General features: G+C 43.5%; 1 pseudogene; it reads right to left on the bottom strand.

Moving 5' to 3' along the window:
* Nucleotides 1-1,983: 1,983 nt before the first annotated feature.
* LOC138025466 (sacsin-like) lies at nt 1,984-13,644 on the bottom strand (annotated as a pseudogene).
* Between the last annotated feature and the right edge of the window lies 1 nt (nt 13,645).

Consider the following 13,645-nt stretch of genomic DNA (forward strand, 5'->3'; position numbering starts at 1 on the left):
AAAGTAACGTAAGAACCGTGCTTGTCTGGTGTTCTCGAGACAGAGGTGAGAGACGATTTCATGCAGATTGGGACGCCTTAAGGACGGTACCTACTAATTCAAAGGTATTTTTGCGCGGTTTACTGAATATGCGGGAAAAACAGATCTTAACAAGTGCTATTGAAATCCAAAAAGAAAATTGGGGGTAACCACGCATATTTCAAAGATAATTAATCAACAATGTTTGTAAAAAGCTTCAAAATACAAAGCAATGTATGGCGTTCTTTTCCAAATTGAAGCTTAATTATCTCCGAAATATGCATGGTTACCCCCGATTTTCTTTTTGGATACTAAGAGCACTTGCCAAGTTCTGCTTTCTCCGCATAGTTTTGAACCATGCAAAAATATCCCTGAATTAATAAGCATCACCCATAGGAAATCCGAGTATCTCGAGATGCGCAGAATGTATGCGCAATAACAATAGTAGGCGCCGTCCTTAAATGCTCTGCTGTTAGCTCTCTGCTGTAAGTTGTCTCTCTGGCCTTTCTGTGGACGAATTCCAGGACCTACCGATACAATTTGGGCAAGTTTTGAAAGCTAAAAACTTCAGTCTGTGCTTTATTTTGCTGGTAGGACTGGGTGACCCGACACTTATAAAGAATCCATGAAATGAGAATCGGGGATGAAATGGCAGAATTACCCAGAATTCTTTTTGGGCATAAAACAGGTAACTTGAGAAGCAATCAGAGACCGGCCCTCATCAAATGGCTGTAGCGAGGCCGGGGGAAAAAGGAGTGAGAAGATTTCCAGCCAGATAGTAAACAATAGCCCCGGTGTGTGCTGTTAACGTAGACTTTTGATTTCTGAACAAGCTTTTATTATATAAAATTCGCGACAAAGTAGTTCTTTTTTCGCTGTTATTCTCGTAGCAAACAACTGGCCTTTGGTAATTTATTTTCAAAGGAACCGTATAATGTAAATAAGAAAATACTAAGATTTATATTTGCAAATTACCTGCCCTCTTACCACTTAAGTCAAACCCTTCATCTCTGTGCAATAAGCGCATTCAAAATTTCCTCATATTACTGTATAAAAGTACCAGAATTACCCAGAATTCTTTTGGGGTAACTTGAGAAGCAAGCAGAGACTGGCCCTCATCAAATGGCTGAAGCGCGGCCGGGGGAAAAAGTAGTGAGAACAAGATTTCCAGCCAGATACTAAGGAATAACCCTAGTGTGTGCTTAAGGCTTTTATTTGTTTTGGGATTAGGAAAACGTACTAGTTTCTACCGGGTACAGTGCTTATGACTGTTGTAAGGCATACTTATATGAGCTGAGGCAATCACAACCTGTTGTGAGATTGTACAAACGTAAGTTGTGCGAAGGTAAGCTCAGTGTGTTGAGCTGCTATTAGGCACTCGATTTAGGCCAATCACAGCGATTGTTATAAGAACGGTAATTATAATGATATTGCAATTGTTCGACACGGATCTTGGAAATGTGTTACAGCCTGTAAGTGGGAAATGAGGTACCCATAGAAGTGAAGTAAATTTATCAGCCACTTCCCTCAGGGCTTCCAATGGCTAACATTACTGCTTGCTATACAGTTACCGTTATTTAAGGAAGAATGGATGCCCCCTTATCGGAGGACCCCTACTCTTCTCCAACAGTGAGTGGATTGTTAGATGTTCGTCACAATATTTGTTACTGGGGAGGGCTGTAAATTGGGACCTTCTGTTTTTAGTTCTTATCCGAGAAGAATTGATAGTCTAGCCATTTCCCAATGTAATCAGCAATCAATCAGCAGTCAGTGCTTGAGATTTTTTCAAGTTGTTCTTAGAATATTACGCTCAAAACTTACAAGTCATTTTGCCGAGATTCTGTTCATTTTATTTTGCGAAGTCAATCTGGAAATTCAAATTAAGACTCCTGTTCTGAGACTATTACATGCAGGGGGTAGTGTGGCCAGGCTGGGGAAAGGACACAAGCAATTCAGCGAGAGAGGTCGACGTGCTCAATAATTTAATTTATTCCAAGAATTTCTACACAAAAAATAAATTTATACTCGAAAAATGCAATAGCAACATTTTATGCCATTAAAATGTGATGAGCTTAAAAATTACCTCATCATTATTTGCCATTATTCTTTCCTGGCGTACCGACTGAAAACATTCTGGGGTTCATAGGTTAAACCCAATTTTGTAAGTCATAAAGAGGCTCTTCATCCAAATAATGTCATTGTGTCGAATCTACTCGATTGCGATGACCATTAAGATACATTTGCGATTCCTCTTAGCGGAACTTTTTTTGTTCTAACGCTTTAGCTAAAAAAAAGTCTTATTCAATTAAAAAAAAGTCCTTTAGCAAGAGTACATTCTGAATTAAATTATTGCCGTAAAAAATGTAAAAGAAATGTTTTGAATGCTAAGAAAGACTCGGAATGGGGAGGAAGATTTCCTATTTTTCTTGACTGTTGTCAGTCGGAAGACATGTTATCAAAATGTTGGTCAACAAACTCTGTAATTTTCTCTAAGATTGCTTCTGAAGTCTCCAAAGCCTCGTTTGCTTGTTCAGGAGTGAACGCCTCTGATGGAATGGCGTCACCTCGGTGAAAGTGAGGGTACCTAGTCTGTTCATAGTAGTTCTTTAGTTTGGCAGCGAGAAGAGGGATGTCCACAGGGGATCCATCCAACTCTGTGATCTCGTATGCAAGGTTCAGCACATCATGTGTTTCCAGTTGGCTTTCAGCGATTCCACACGCTGCGTACAGAGCGCTCTTTAAAACTTTTTCCGTGGCTTGTTGGCATAAGAAGCAAACTAACGCTGGAAACGTAGTCTCCTGAGCTTGCAGATGCGTGGCAGCAATCAAATCTTCTTTTCCTTGTTTCATCCATCGTTTTGCTTCGTTTCTCTGAGGATTGGTTGATCTCTTTCTATTCTGCCCTCCCTGGTGCGTCTGGCTTTTGAACGTGTCGGAGGTCTGTCTCTCTTGCCGAGCACGCTGATTCCACTGGTTGAAACATTCGTGAAAACCATTGGCTGCATCACTTGTTCCATTTCGTTTAACATCTCGAAAGTTGTCTCTCCACGTAGAGGGAAATAACTTCTCCATTCTCTCGATTTCGTTGAGCAAAAACTGCATCATCTCGTGCGTAATATCACAACCAATGTTCTTGTCTGGATGCCATCGCAGAAAAAGGCGCTTTACGACCTTTCTTCTTTCTTTTTCAGGCAACTTCCAAGCTTCCCACAGTGTGTCCTTTATTTCTTGTTTTGCTTTCTCTAGGCGTTCATTTCTGGAAACCAATCTTTCTTTTGACTCTTTGGGATCACCAGTAAATAATGTAATCTCGAGGGAGTTGGACAGCTCAACCGGCACGCTGGTAATCTCTTTGCCTGAGCGGTCAAATTTGTACAAATCCAACACACTTACTTCGGCTAGGCGCGGCTCCCCAATATCGATTCGATATTTTGCTTGAAAGTCGAACTTAGTGCTTTCCATTGATCTCTTGCGGTTTGGCACCTTTCTGACAACTTTCGCGTATACATACAAGGGCTCACTGTCGTCAATTCGGCCATCTTCAGTTTGACGCTCTTTCTCATAGCCAACGATCTCACCTTGACGAAAGAAGTATTCGATGTCTTGCCTGAGAAGGTGATGGTACGTGACCGGAATCTCAGATCCGAGTACAGGCTCAGTCGTCCGTGCCTCACTTCCCATTAGGTCTTGAGCAACACCACATCTGTCAAGAGCTGGAAGAATCTCGTCTGGTACACGACAAGCAAGCATTGCCTGAAGGTAAATCTCCTTCTCAATTTGATTGCCAATCAAACGATTTACTTGAAAACATAGTTGTATGTTGAGTGGATTTTCGTCTGTGCCGTGCCGAATGAACAACTCCCAATGGTCATTCTGTTCTTCTAAGAAACAGTCTTGCGTTTCGTTGCTGTGTTGCAGAGGGTTTCCTGACTCTAAGTGTATCAAGTGAGTGTCTAGGGATGACATGCATGTTACTTGTAAGGAGCTGCAAAAGACCTGAACTCGATCTTTGACCTCTTGTGGCAGATTAGGTGTCTGTCTCTGGTGGCGGATGACACGGAGAATGCCATTGACAAGCTTTGGAGATAACAAGATATTGCGATATCTTGTCGCGAATGTGCAGGGGTCGGAACTAACAGGGCTGTCTGCTATGCAAGGCTTGTCTCTGCAGCTTGGATGGATCTCTTCTTTAAGTAGATTTTGTATTGTCTTAGCTCTAAGACGCAATGGCAGAAGACTTAAAAGATAGGAAAGGCGGTCTGCGGTCAATTCGCCTTCTCTACTGATGTCCACAAAATCACCAGCAAAATCTCTGGCTCGTCGTTCAAAACTGGGACAGTCATGGAAGATCAGTTCGTAGGAATGCTTGAGAAAACCTTCTTTGCTTGGTAAGTAAAGGTCATTCAACAGTGACAGACATCGACTTGCTGCATCTTTGCTCTTTTCTTTCACCAACACCGAGAGCGTGGTGAAGAATCCATGGGTTGCTTCTCTGGCAACCCTTTTCTCGTTAGGCTCCATGTGTTTATCTTCACAAACCTCTTTAAGTCTTCCAAGAATATCAGCAAACTGCGTTGGTGTTGGTTTCTCATTTGCTCCCAGTCTCTTCAACAGGTGCTCAAAATGGCCATACTCTCGTGGAACCTTGTAGAAATAAGGTGGTAGCTCAGTTGTCGTTTCAAACGCTAGCTGACTTCCTTCAACAAGAACTCGTCCTTCGTCGACAGGGATACAGGGAGTTTTCATTAGAGTGCTTCCAATGGCAAGGCAGGATTTGCTACACTTTCCAGACAATACGGCACTGGGACAGTGGCATTCCCCTTTCAAGAAACTGAACGCCTCGTAGATGACATCATGTAGAAGTTCTCTTTGGTCTTTAGGTGTGTCTTTGTGAACGTTCCCACTATGTGCCTTTGAGAGCACATTAACATGATTAATAACTTTGTCAGTGGGCGGGATAAGTGCCACTCCGAGATCTTCCAGTAGTCGTTTCTCCACGATGCTTGGTGTAGCCCACTCTGGAAGGAGATTGATGGATGTCCAGGCCAGCTTTTGTTGTTCTGATGGTAGAGCGCCATGAAACTCAGTGAAAGGTGGAACATCATCCTTGGAGTCACATCCACATTGTGGATGTAAGTTTCGTAACTCATCAGAGGCACAATCTGCAGCCACAAACTTTATGCTGGAAACAATATGCATGAAACTCGGGTCATGCAAGTCATCCTGCTGAAATAAGCACTTCACTAAGCTCTGCGACTTCTTTCTTATAAGAGGATCCATGAATCTAGTCTCTGCATCTGAAGCTAAGCTTTCGGCAAAGTCAAGGAACTGCTGTTGTGTAACTGTGTGTTTCAAACCGATGTCCCGAAGAAAAGGAAGCCAGGTGGACAAGCGATACTCTTCGGGAGGGAAGTCAGTCGAATGGAGCATGTCCTGAAATACCGCGTTTTCGGGATCGTAAAATTTACTTACTGGAGAAAGAGACTTGTCTGTTCCTGGGATAATATTGTTTTCGCGGAGTGCATCGAACAGGAGGGTCCTATCGCTGGCACTTTTCAACGTGACAAGTAGAGTGTCCCTTATGTAAAGAAGCATAGCTTGGATACCTGAAGACGGCATGGCATGGAGATTTGGCAAGATATACTTTACAAAGACCTCAACCTGTGAAAGGCAGTTGATATTCATTGCCTTGTAAAAAGGCTCGATCTCTGTAATTGCCTCTAGTAGGACGCAGCTCTCTTCCTCTATTCGATCTTCTATAGTTATTAAAGGGACACACTGTGGCAGGTCGACGACATATGAAAATGCAAAAGAATCAAGACTAACTAATCTCCCAGTCATCTTCTTGTAGAAGGGGAGTTTCTTCAAAAGAGAATAATTACTGTACACGGTGGCTATGTCCTCTTGTAGGAATCGAAAAAGACTTACAATCTCGCCTTTTCCAAGCTCACATTGAAACTCATCTTCTTTTGACAGGTAGTGGAGTACACTGATGACATCTTGGCGAGAATATGGTTTTGCCAGACATGGTGACACAAGTTGTCGGGCCACGTCTTTGTTTAGTCCTATCAGAACTGAGAAATCCAGTTGCGAACCTCCTAATTTGTATAAAATCCTAGTTATCCTTTCAACGTCGTGGACACGAGGATTTAAATCCAACACTGTTTTGCCGAGTGACACAGGAACAAGAGTACCCCTGGAGGTGGGAATGATAGGCCAGTCCTCAAATGGACGCAGGGTCTCGGATGCATCTTCATCACTTTCAAAGCTTGATTGTCGATCATTGTACGTCATCAAAATCAACTCCCACAATGTCGTCAACCATTCAACGGAAGGTATACTCGTTTGGCTTGGCTCCCATGACATTTGCCTATCACAGGCAAACCATCTCGACGGAAACACTTGTATCAGGAACGGTTCAATGGAATCCGTGTCAAAACGTTTGAAGACTCCAGATTTCCAAGTATCACTTGCTGGAAACTTAGAAAATAGTGGAATCATGTCTTTGTGAACAAAGAGGTCTGGCTGAGAAGGAAGCAGGCTTGAATAAGGCGTCAGAAAAACTGGGTTCTTTGAATCAAATTCTCTCATCATTCCATCTTCTGTTAACAGAAGAGGAAGTCCATTTAAGCGCTGAAGAAAGTTTTCATCTTCCATGCAAAACTGCAAGAGCCGCTTAAGGTTAGTCAGATTTTTGAAGACAGTTTTTTCAATAGAACATGGAAGTAAGTCCATAGCTTTCTTTTTCTTTTCAAGGTAGGTCATAACGATGTCCGGATTCACAGTTTTCACCATAACGCCTGTGTCTCGAAACTTGGCGTAGAGTTTTGGTGGCGCATGAACTATAGGAAGACGAATCGTCCGTAGGAAGCATTCAAGGTCAGGACTGGAAAGTTCTGTGAAAAGTGCTTGTTGATCGTCGTTTTCACTGCAAGGCGGCACCCAAGAGCATTGTACGAGTGAGTTGTTGTCATAGTTTGAAAATCTTCGAGGTGAGGGTGCTATGCTTGAGAGTGATGGTTCTTCCCTGATTATGGGAAGGACAGCTTGATTCGAGGTGGCCACCAGTCGGTACACAGTTGTTGCAATGGTCTTCCATTCGTTGTGAGTGCTGTCCGGATCAGGAAAGATGTTGTGATACCATTGTAGGCCACTTGTCACGTCGTTGTTGTCATTAAAATACCATTGGTCACCCGCTGAGATTCCAGGGATGTATTCTCGTGCGCAAGCAATTAGTTCTGCATAGGCCGGTGCTAGAATATAGGTCTTGATAAAGTCATTCCATTGAGTTCTTTCCCCTTGGCTATTGTGATCTTTCCAAAGGTTTCTCCTCGAACTGTCAAGAGCAAATTGTCCATTGATGTGCACAGGGAGCCCTGTCTCGACTGGCAATGGAAGGAAACAAAATGCACGATACTTGTTGTCCAGAGGTGGTGTATTTATGGATCGCCTTCTTCGTGCGGGAGTCCCATTGCTAGCGAGCCTTACTGCCACAGCTGCCCTTGGAAGCAGACCAATTTTTCTCCCGTTTGGAATCACAGGTTTTTCACCGTATAAGCGAGAACCAAGGCATTGCTGAATCACCCATTCCTCTTTCCTTCCAAGAGTGTCTTGAATTGTAGTGGTGTGAGTGATAGAAAACCATGGAATTGCCTTTGTCTCCAATTCTTTACATCGCCCTACCTCCTCATTAAGTACATGTATCTTACAAACATCGTCACTCGAAATTGTTGCAGTTGCTTCATATCCTCTGTGTAATCGGTTGTTTTCTATCCTTGAAATGCTTATTTTCTTTACACTTTTTGAGAAAAGCAGAATTTCGTGTATCTCACTTTTGAGGATAGCCAGCAACTGGTCTATATCTGAACTGGTAAGAGTCTTTGAGGAAAGTTTTGATTCCTTCGCCTGTAATTCCGTTCGTATTGGAAGACGAAACATGGTAGAGCTTTTCAGGTCAAAAAACTCTTCCAAGTAACCAGGTCTTACGTCAGCAAAATCATTCCAAAATTGTTCATCGAGGGGATCAAATCTGCGTCCTGGGAACTCCAGTGTAGCGTTTGGTGCATAAAGGGCGTGTGGATCGAGAACACAGAGAAGCTCACCATTGGTGATAAAGCTTGGACAATCTGTCACATGATACACAGCATTAAACCCTATTCCATATTTCCCAGTCTTCTCAGGATTGTTCATCTTGCCTCCGATGCCCAATCTTTGTATGCCCTCAATGTCTTCTTCCGTGAAGGCGCAGTCATTGAAAACACAGAGTGCGGGTCCTTGAAGGTCTTTCCATTGCTCGGACAACACACGTGTTGTTTCGTGTTGACGCGGATCGTTAATAAAGTGTATCTCTGTGGCCCCAGCATCATCTGCATTCTGAATGATCTCTTTAAAAACTCCTGAATCGCATGGATAAGATTTCAACACATTTTTAATTCGATCTGTCAGTCGCTCGCTCTGGCCAAACGGTCTTCCAAAGCAATGCGAATACTTGCCCAACGTTTGCTCTCGAATTGTGTGGACACCAAGCTTGTAAGCCATTATTGGAGAAATATCACCGTGAAGACAATTGGTACTATGTTCTTTGTACATCCAGGGGGCATCATTGACTGTGAGGCCACTTGCAGGCCTAAGTACGAGGTTTGTATCTGGCAAAGGAAGTTCACCACAGTACGAATTCAGGGCTTTGTCATTCATGAGAACGATTTCCTCTAGGAAATATTTTACGGTTCTTAACTCTTGACGTGTAAGGGGCTGCCCTTGTTTTCTTTCCTTGAGACGAAGTAATGCATCTGCTATATCTTGTGCAGAAAACGATTCTCGTACTCCAAGCGCCTTGAAAAGATTTTTGAATTTTAATGTGAAATCTTCTGAAATGCAGCACAGGAATGGAACGCCTTGGTTTCTGCAAGAGAATGCAACTTGACTAGAGGTGACGAACTTGGTTGCCACAAATATCCATGGCTTTCTATCCAGAGAATCTTGGACAATCTGAAAGTCTGAAGTGTTCATTCCGTCTTGGAGAAACTGGTACACAAAGCTGCATATTTTTCTCGTGCATTCTCTGCTGGCTGCATCGTTTTCCACAAGTCCTTGAATAGCAGAATATAGCTGAAGCAGCACATCGTTCACGGTTGAAGGTCGGCCACAGATTCCTAGCAGCTTGGCAACATCTTTGGTTAGACGACCGCAACCGGTCTCTGATGATTCGTCAAGAATAGGTTTGACTGACCCAAGTAGGTAGATCCACTCATCCCGGAACAATTCTCTTGCAGAGAGGAACCTGGTTTTAATTCCCATATCCCCTTTCCATGGCAGGTAGTATTCCTCTGTTTGCTCATAACGGGAAGAAATCTAGCCTCGGAATCCTTTTTCGTTGGGTGGCACTTGGTGGTGATATCCTATTCATGTTTTCGTTCATGTATTTGATTAGGTTCCTGGACAACAGCGTTGCTTTTTCAGAGTCATTGCTGACTAAAGCGGCAATAAACTCGGCTCTTTCACAGATTCGTTCCCAGGTCAGCAGATTGTCCACCATTCCGAGCTTTCGCAAGGCAAGGAGTCTCTCCATTTTAACAAAACAGGCGCCTCTCGGAAAAACGTTTTCTTCTTCAAGGAAAAGGCCACCAGCAACTCCAGAAGGGTCAATTAACTCCCCTGGCCTGGAAAGTTGGTCTCCTGCAGGTGAAGTTGGAATACACTTAGTTTCTCGAAGTTGCATCCCGTATTTGTGACACGTCAGGATCTCGTCCAGTAGATAACAAGTGACTGGATCTCTCAAGTTGCTGGGAACGTTATCAATATTTGGAAAGAACACGTTACAAACAAATTTGTCCATTGTGATTGTGCGCTCTGCGATTATACCAGGGAGACTCTTGTGAAAAGCATCTGTAATGAATTTTGGTAGCTGGACTACGTTGTAATCACACCTGCACATTATTTGATAACTCTCAGGTATGCGTAGCACTGCTGTGTCCAAAGACACCATCTTCAACTGCAACCCATTCTTCTGACTTTTCAGTAGGGCAGCTCGCTTTGTTGGCATTTCTTGATAAACTACGTAAGCAAAATCTTTCCATATTTTTGACAGAGCTTTCTCTGGATCTGGCCAGACTGTTTCAAATGGAAATTCTACTACTTTCCCTTGCAGGTGGAGACTAATCATATCCTCCATAAGCTGTGTGTAAGCTTTTGAAGCAGCGTCTTCCAAGAGGTATTGGTTCCAAAGTACTTCCATCGGTTTTTTGTGAGGAAGGACCATTCCCAGTGTCCCACAGGTTTCGGCGATTTGTTGTCACAGCAAAGCTTCCATTAATGTGGACAGGAAACCCTGTAGCTACACCTAGGGGCAGTCCAGAAAAGGCTTCTCCAACAACTTTCTCAGGTTTCCATCGCTTTTTACTTTTGTCTGCATTCAGCAGTAGAGCAGCAACCTCAGCTTTAGGAAGCAAACCGTTGAGCTTCCCATCTTCACTGTTTGCCATTTGCAAAGATTTGCCATCGCCACTACAAGTCCGTATGAGCCACGTTTGATCTTGTGGTTTCACTTTGAAGCTTGTCGATGAACTACTGGAATAGGCCCGAGACTTAATTGAAACAATCCTTGCAGAGTGGGCGGAGTGGTCATTTAAGTGTTGTAGAGAAATCCCACTACCATGGAGATCATTCTCAAAATACCTGTCTTGCAATTGTGCGTTGTCGGAGAGGATGTCCTGCTTTACTTGAGGTATCCTACTTCCGGCCAATTGCTCTACTATTTGCTTGTCGACTTGAAAAATTTTCATTGCGTGAGATGGATTCTGGTCTTCGCATATCTGATAAAAACTTAGTTTGGTCACATAGCGCAAGAATAGTATCATCGTTGACGCGTTTTCTTGAAAGGACGAAATCAGATGAGACTTGATTCTCGTTATAGTATTGACTGCATATTTCACTTTCACTGGCCTGTCTCATTGTCCGTAGCGGAAACCTGAACAGTGTTCCATCATAAAAAAATGGCTCCCCTTTCCTGTCAAATGTGCACCCAAAAATTCCTTCGTAGGGCTTAAACTGGTCTGGAAAAGCAGAAGGCACCCTATGGTTATCTTTGAGGTTTAAGCGAATACCAGGGCGAGATTTGTCTGTGATAAGATCGCCTAAATGAGTTGTCTGGGGATCGAAGAATGCGATGAACTCTCGGCTAATAAAGCTTGGAAGGTCAGTGATCCTATAGACGGTGCTGAATCCTAACCCAAAGCGTCCAAGTTTGTCTTTGCTCCCGATCTTGGTAGCTGCAGCAAGCTTGCTGATGTTCTCAAAGTCGTTGTCTGAAAAACAAGCGTCATTGTAAACCCAAGGGCAGGCCCTTGTGTTTCAGCTAAGCCAGGTGATAGAAGCTTCTTTCTCTCGTTGTTTCTCCAGTCAAGAAGGAATTTTACCTCGGTTGCTCTTGCATCTTCTGCGTTCTGAATGAGTTCCTTAAAGATATCCGTGTCATGACTGTGGTCATTGAGAATATTCTTTATTCGGGTGGTGACTGGTTCATATGGTCCACTCAGTTGAAAGCCTAACGTTTCGGTTACTGCCAAACTTTCTGCTTAAGGCAGGAGTTCCTAAAAGCTGTGCTATGTCAATTGAAATGCTCTTGTGTACCATAAGTTCGGCAGTTGTCAAGTCACTGTCGGTACTACCAACTCTCAGCCACTCAACATCGCAGAAGCTGACATCAGCACATGGCTCAAGAGTTAGCCTCCGTTCCTTGGTCTGAATGGGGATCAGAACCCTCTTGCGAACGTCCGGGGGAGCATTACACCATCTTTAGTCAAGAAGGCCAAAACATCGCAAGCTAGTCCAAGATCACGCTCGACTTCTTCCGGATGTCTTATATCTCTTTGGTGCCAATCTTGAATCTGGTGCAGGACATCCAAAGCAGTTGAATTGCTGAATGTCTCGTGTACACCGCAGAGCTTAAATAATGCAGAATATTTTTACAAAATCTTCGGAAATCACATAATTGTAAGGCTTAAGATCCAGGAAGCACTCACGTCTCAAAGCAATGCAGTTCGGCACAGCAAAACCCGACCCATGCCATATCCAAGGTAAGGACGAATGCTCTTTGAGAACCCAAACGGCTTCCGCGATCACCATCTCACTGCAAAGATGACTATAGATATCTTTAGCAATGCTTGAAACTTGATCAATTCAATTTCTGACAATTTGCGCACTTGCTGTTTCCAAGCTGTTATTGTTTCCTTAAGTTGATCCACGACATGACGGATTGGAGGAGGAAATGACACCCAAAGGCATTCTTGAGCTTTTCACGAAGATCCCTTTAAGCACAGGCATAGTTGAACCAACTACATTCGCCATGTCAGCGTCTCTCATGTCCTTTGGAGAACAAAGCCTGCTGGAAGCACCAAACCATGGCATGATCGAAGGATTTTTTCGAGGGGGTCTTTCGATGCTGGAAGCCATGGCAAACTCGATAGGACGGTACCTAAGGGACTTTTCTTTGACGGACTTGCTCGTTCTTCAAGCAAGACTTCCTTATCAAGGAGGTGTGAATTATCATTCAGAAATTGCAATAATGCCCTGCTCTCCTGATGGCGAACTGGTCTGGCGCTTGAAGTATTTGTTTTGCAATTAAAAGACAATCTTTAGCTTCCAATGAACGGCTTCTCCTTAAGCCCAAGAATACACGAAGCAGGCTTAGAGCATGCGCTTTGGAAAATTCCTCAGCCGGAAATACATTTGGTTCCCCTTCAAACAGTTTTGGATTATGTCATCTTCTGGATCATAGAGCTCGTATGGCGCTTTAAGATTTCCATTTGCCACTGGTACAAAACGAACGCTCTTCAAATGATCCGGAAAGGATTTGTTGTCTTGATAGAGCAGGTAGTCGTTGGATCACCCAAAACATAAGATCTGAAATTTGATCTCGCGTATAAAAAACCCACTACCGGTCGATATATGGGAAGGACTTTATCAATCAAAAACTCTGACGTGTTTAAGATGCGAACTGGAAGGCGTCGTAACAGCTGATAAGAATCATCGTCAGCCGCAGAAAGAAACTGATTTGCGTTTTGAATCTTGGTATTCACTGGAAGATGCATCCGTGGGGGGGCAACGTCAAGCTTAGTACCAGGGACGGGCCCGCCTGACTGTACTGAAGTAAACGTTTTAACCATCCAGCGTTTGAAATATTGGCAACATCAGCAGCGCGCTACGACTTCGTCATCGGACGGATTTCTGAGGCTGGAAAGAAATCCACGAATGGCAACCTTTTCTTCGATAGAGCAGCTGTTTAGGTAATCATTGCCTGGCTCATTCATGACGGTGAAAAGCACCTTGAGTACCCCTGATGGTGTTGGTGGTTCGATGTAATCCTTTAAGGCCGCATGATCACAGAATGGAGGCAAGTGTGAAAGAACAATACATCCGGCTTTTTGTAATGCACTCGCCACAGTTCTCGGCAAGGACGCGAAATAAGATGAACTTTGAATTACACAATGATCCTTCTAAGCCTTATTAGGCGTCGCTTCTCTGTCCCTTCCCTTATGAATGGCAGAAGAGGGATCCCCTCAAATGGTGTTAGATGCCTTGGGAATCCGTCTTAAGCCATGACCAAAGTCCCCTTAACCAGAGATCGCCA

This window comes from Montipora capricornis, chromosome 12 (assembly GCF_036669925.1).
Source record: "Montipora capricornis isolate CH-2021 chromosome 12, ASM3666992v2, whole genome shotgun sequence".
Taxonomy (NCBI): Eukaryota; Metazoa; Cnidaria; class Anthozoa; order Scleractinia; family Acroporidae; genus Montipora; species Montipora capricornis.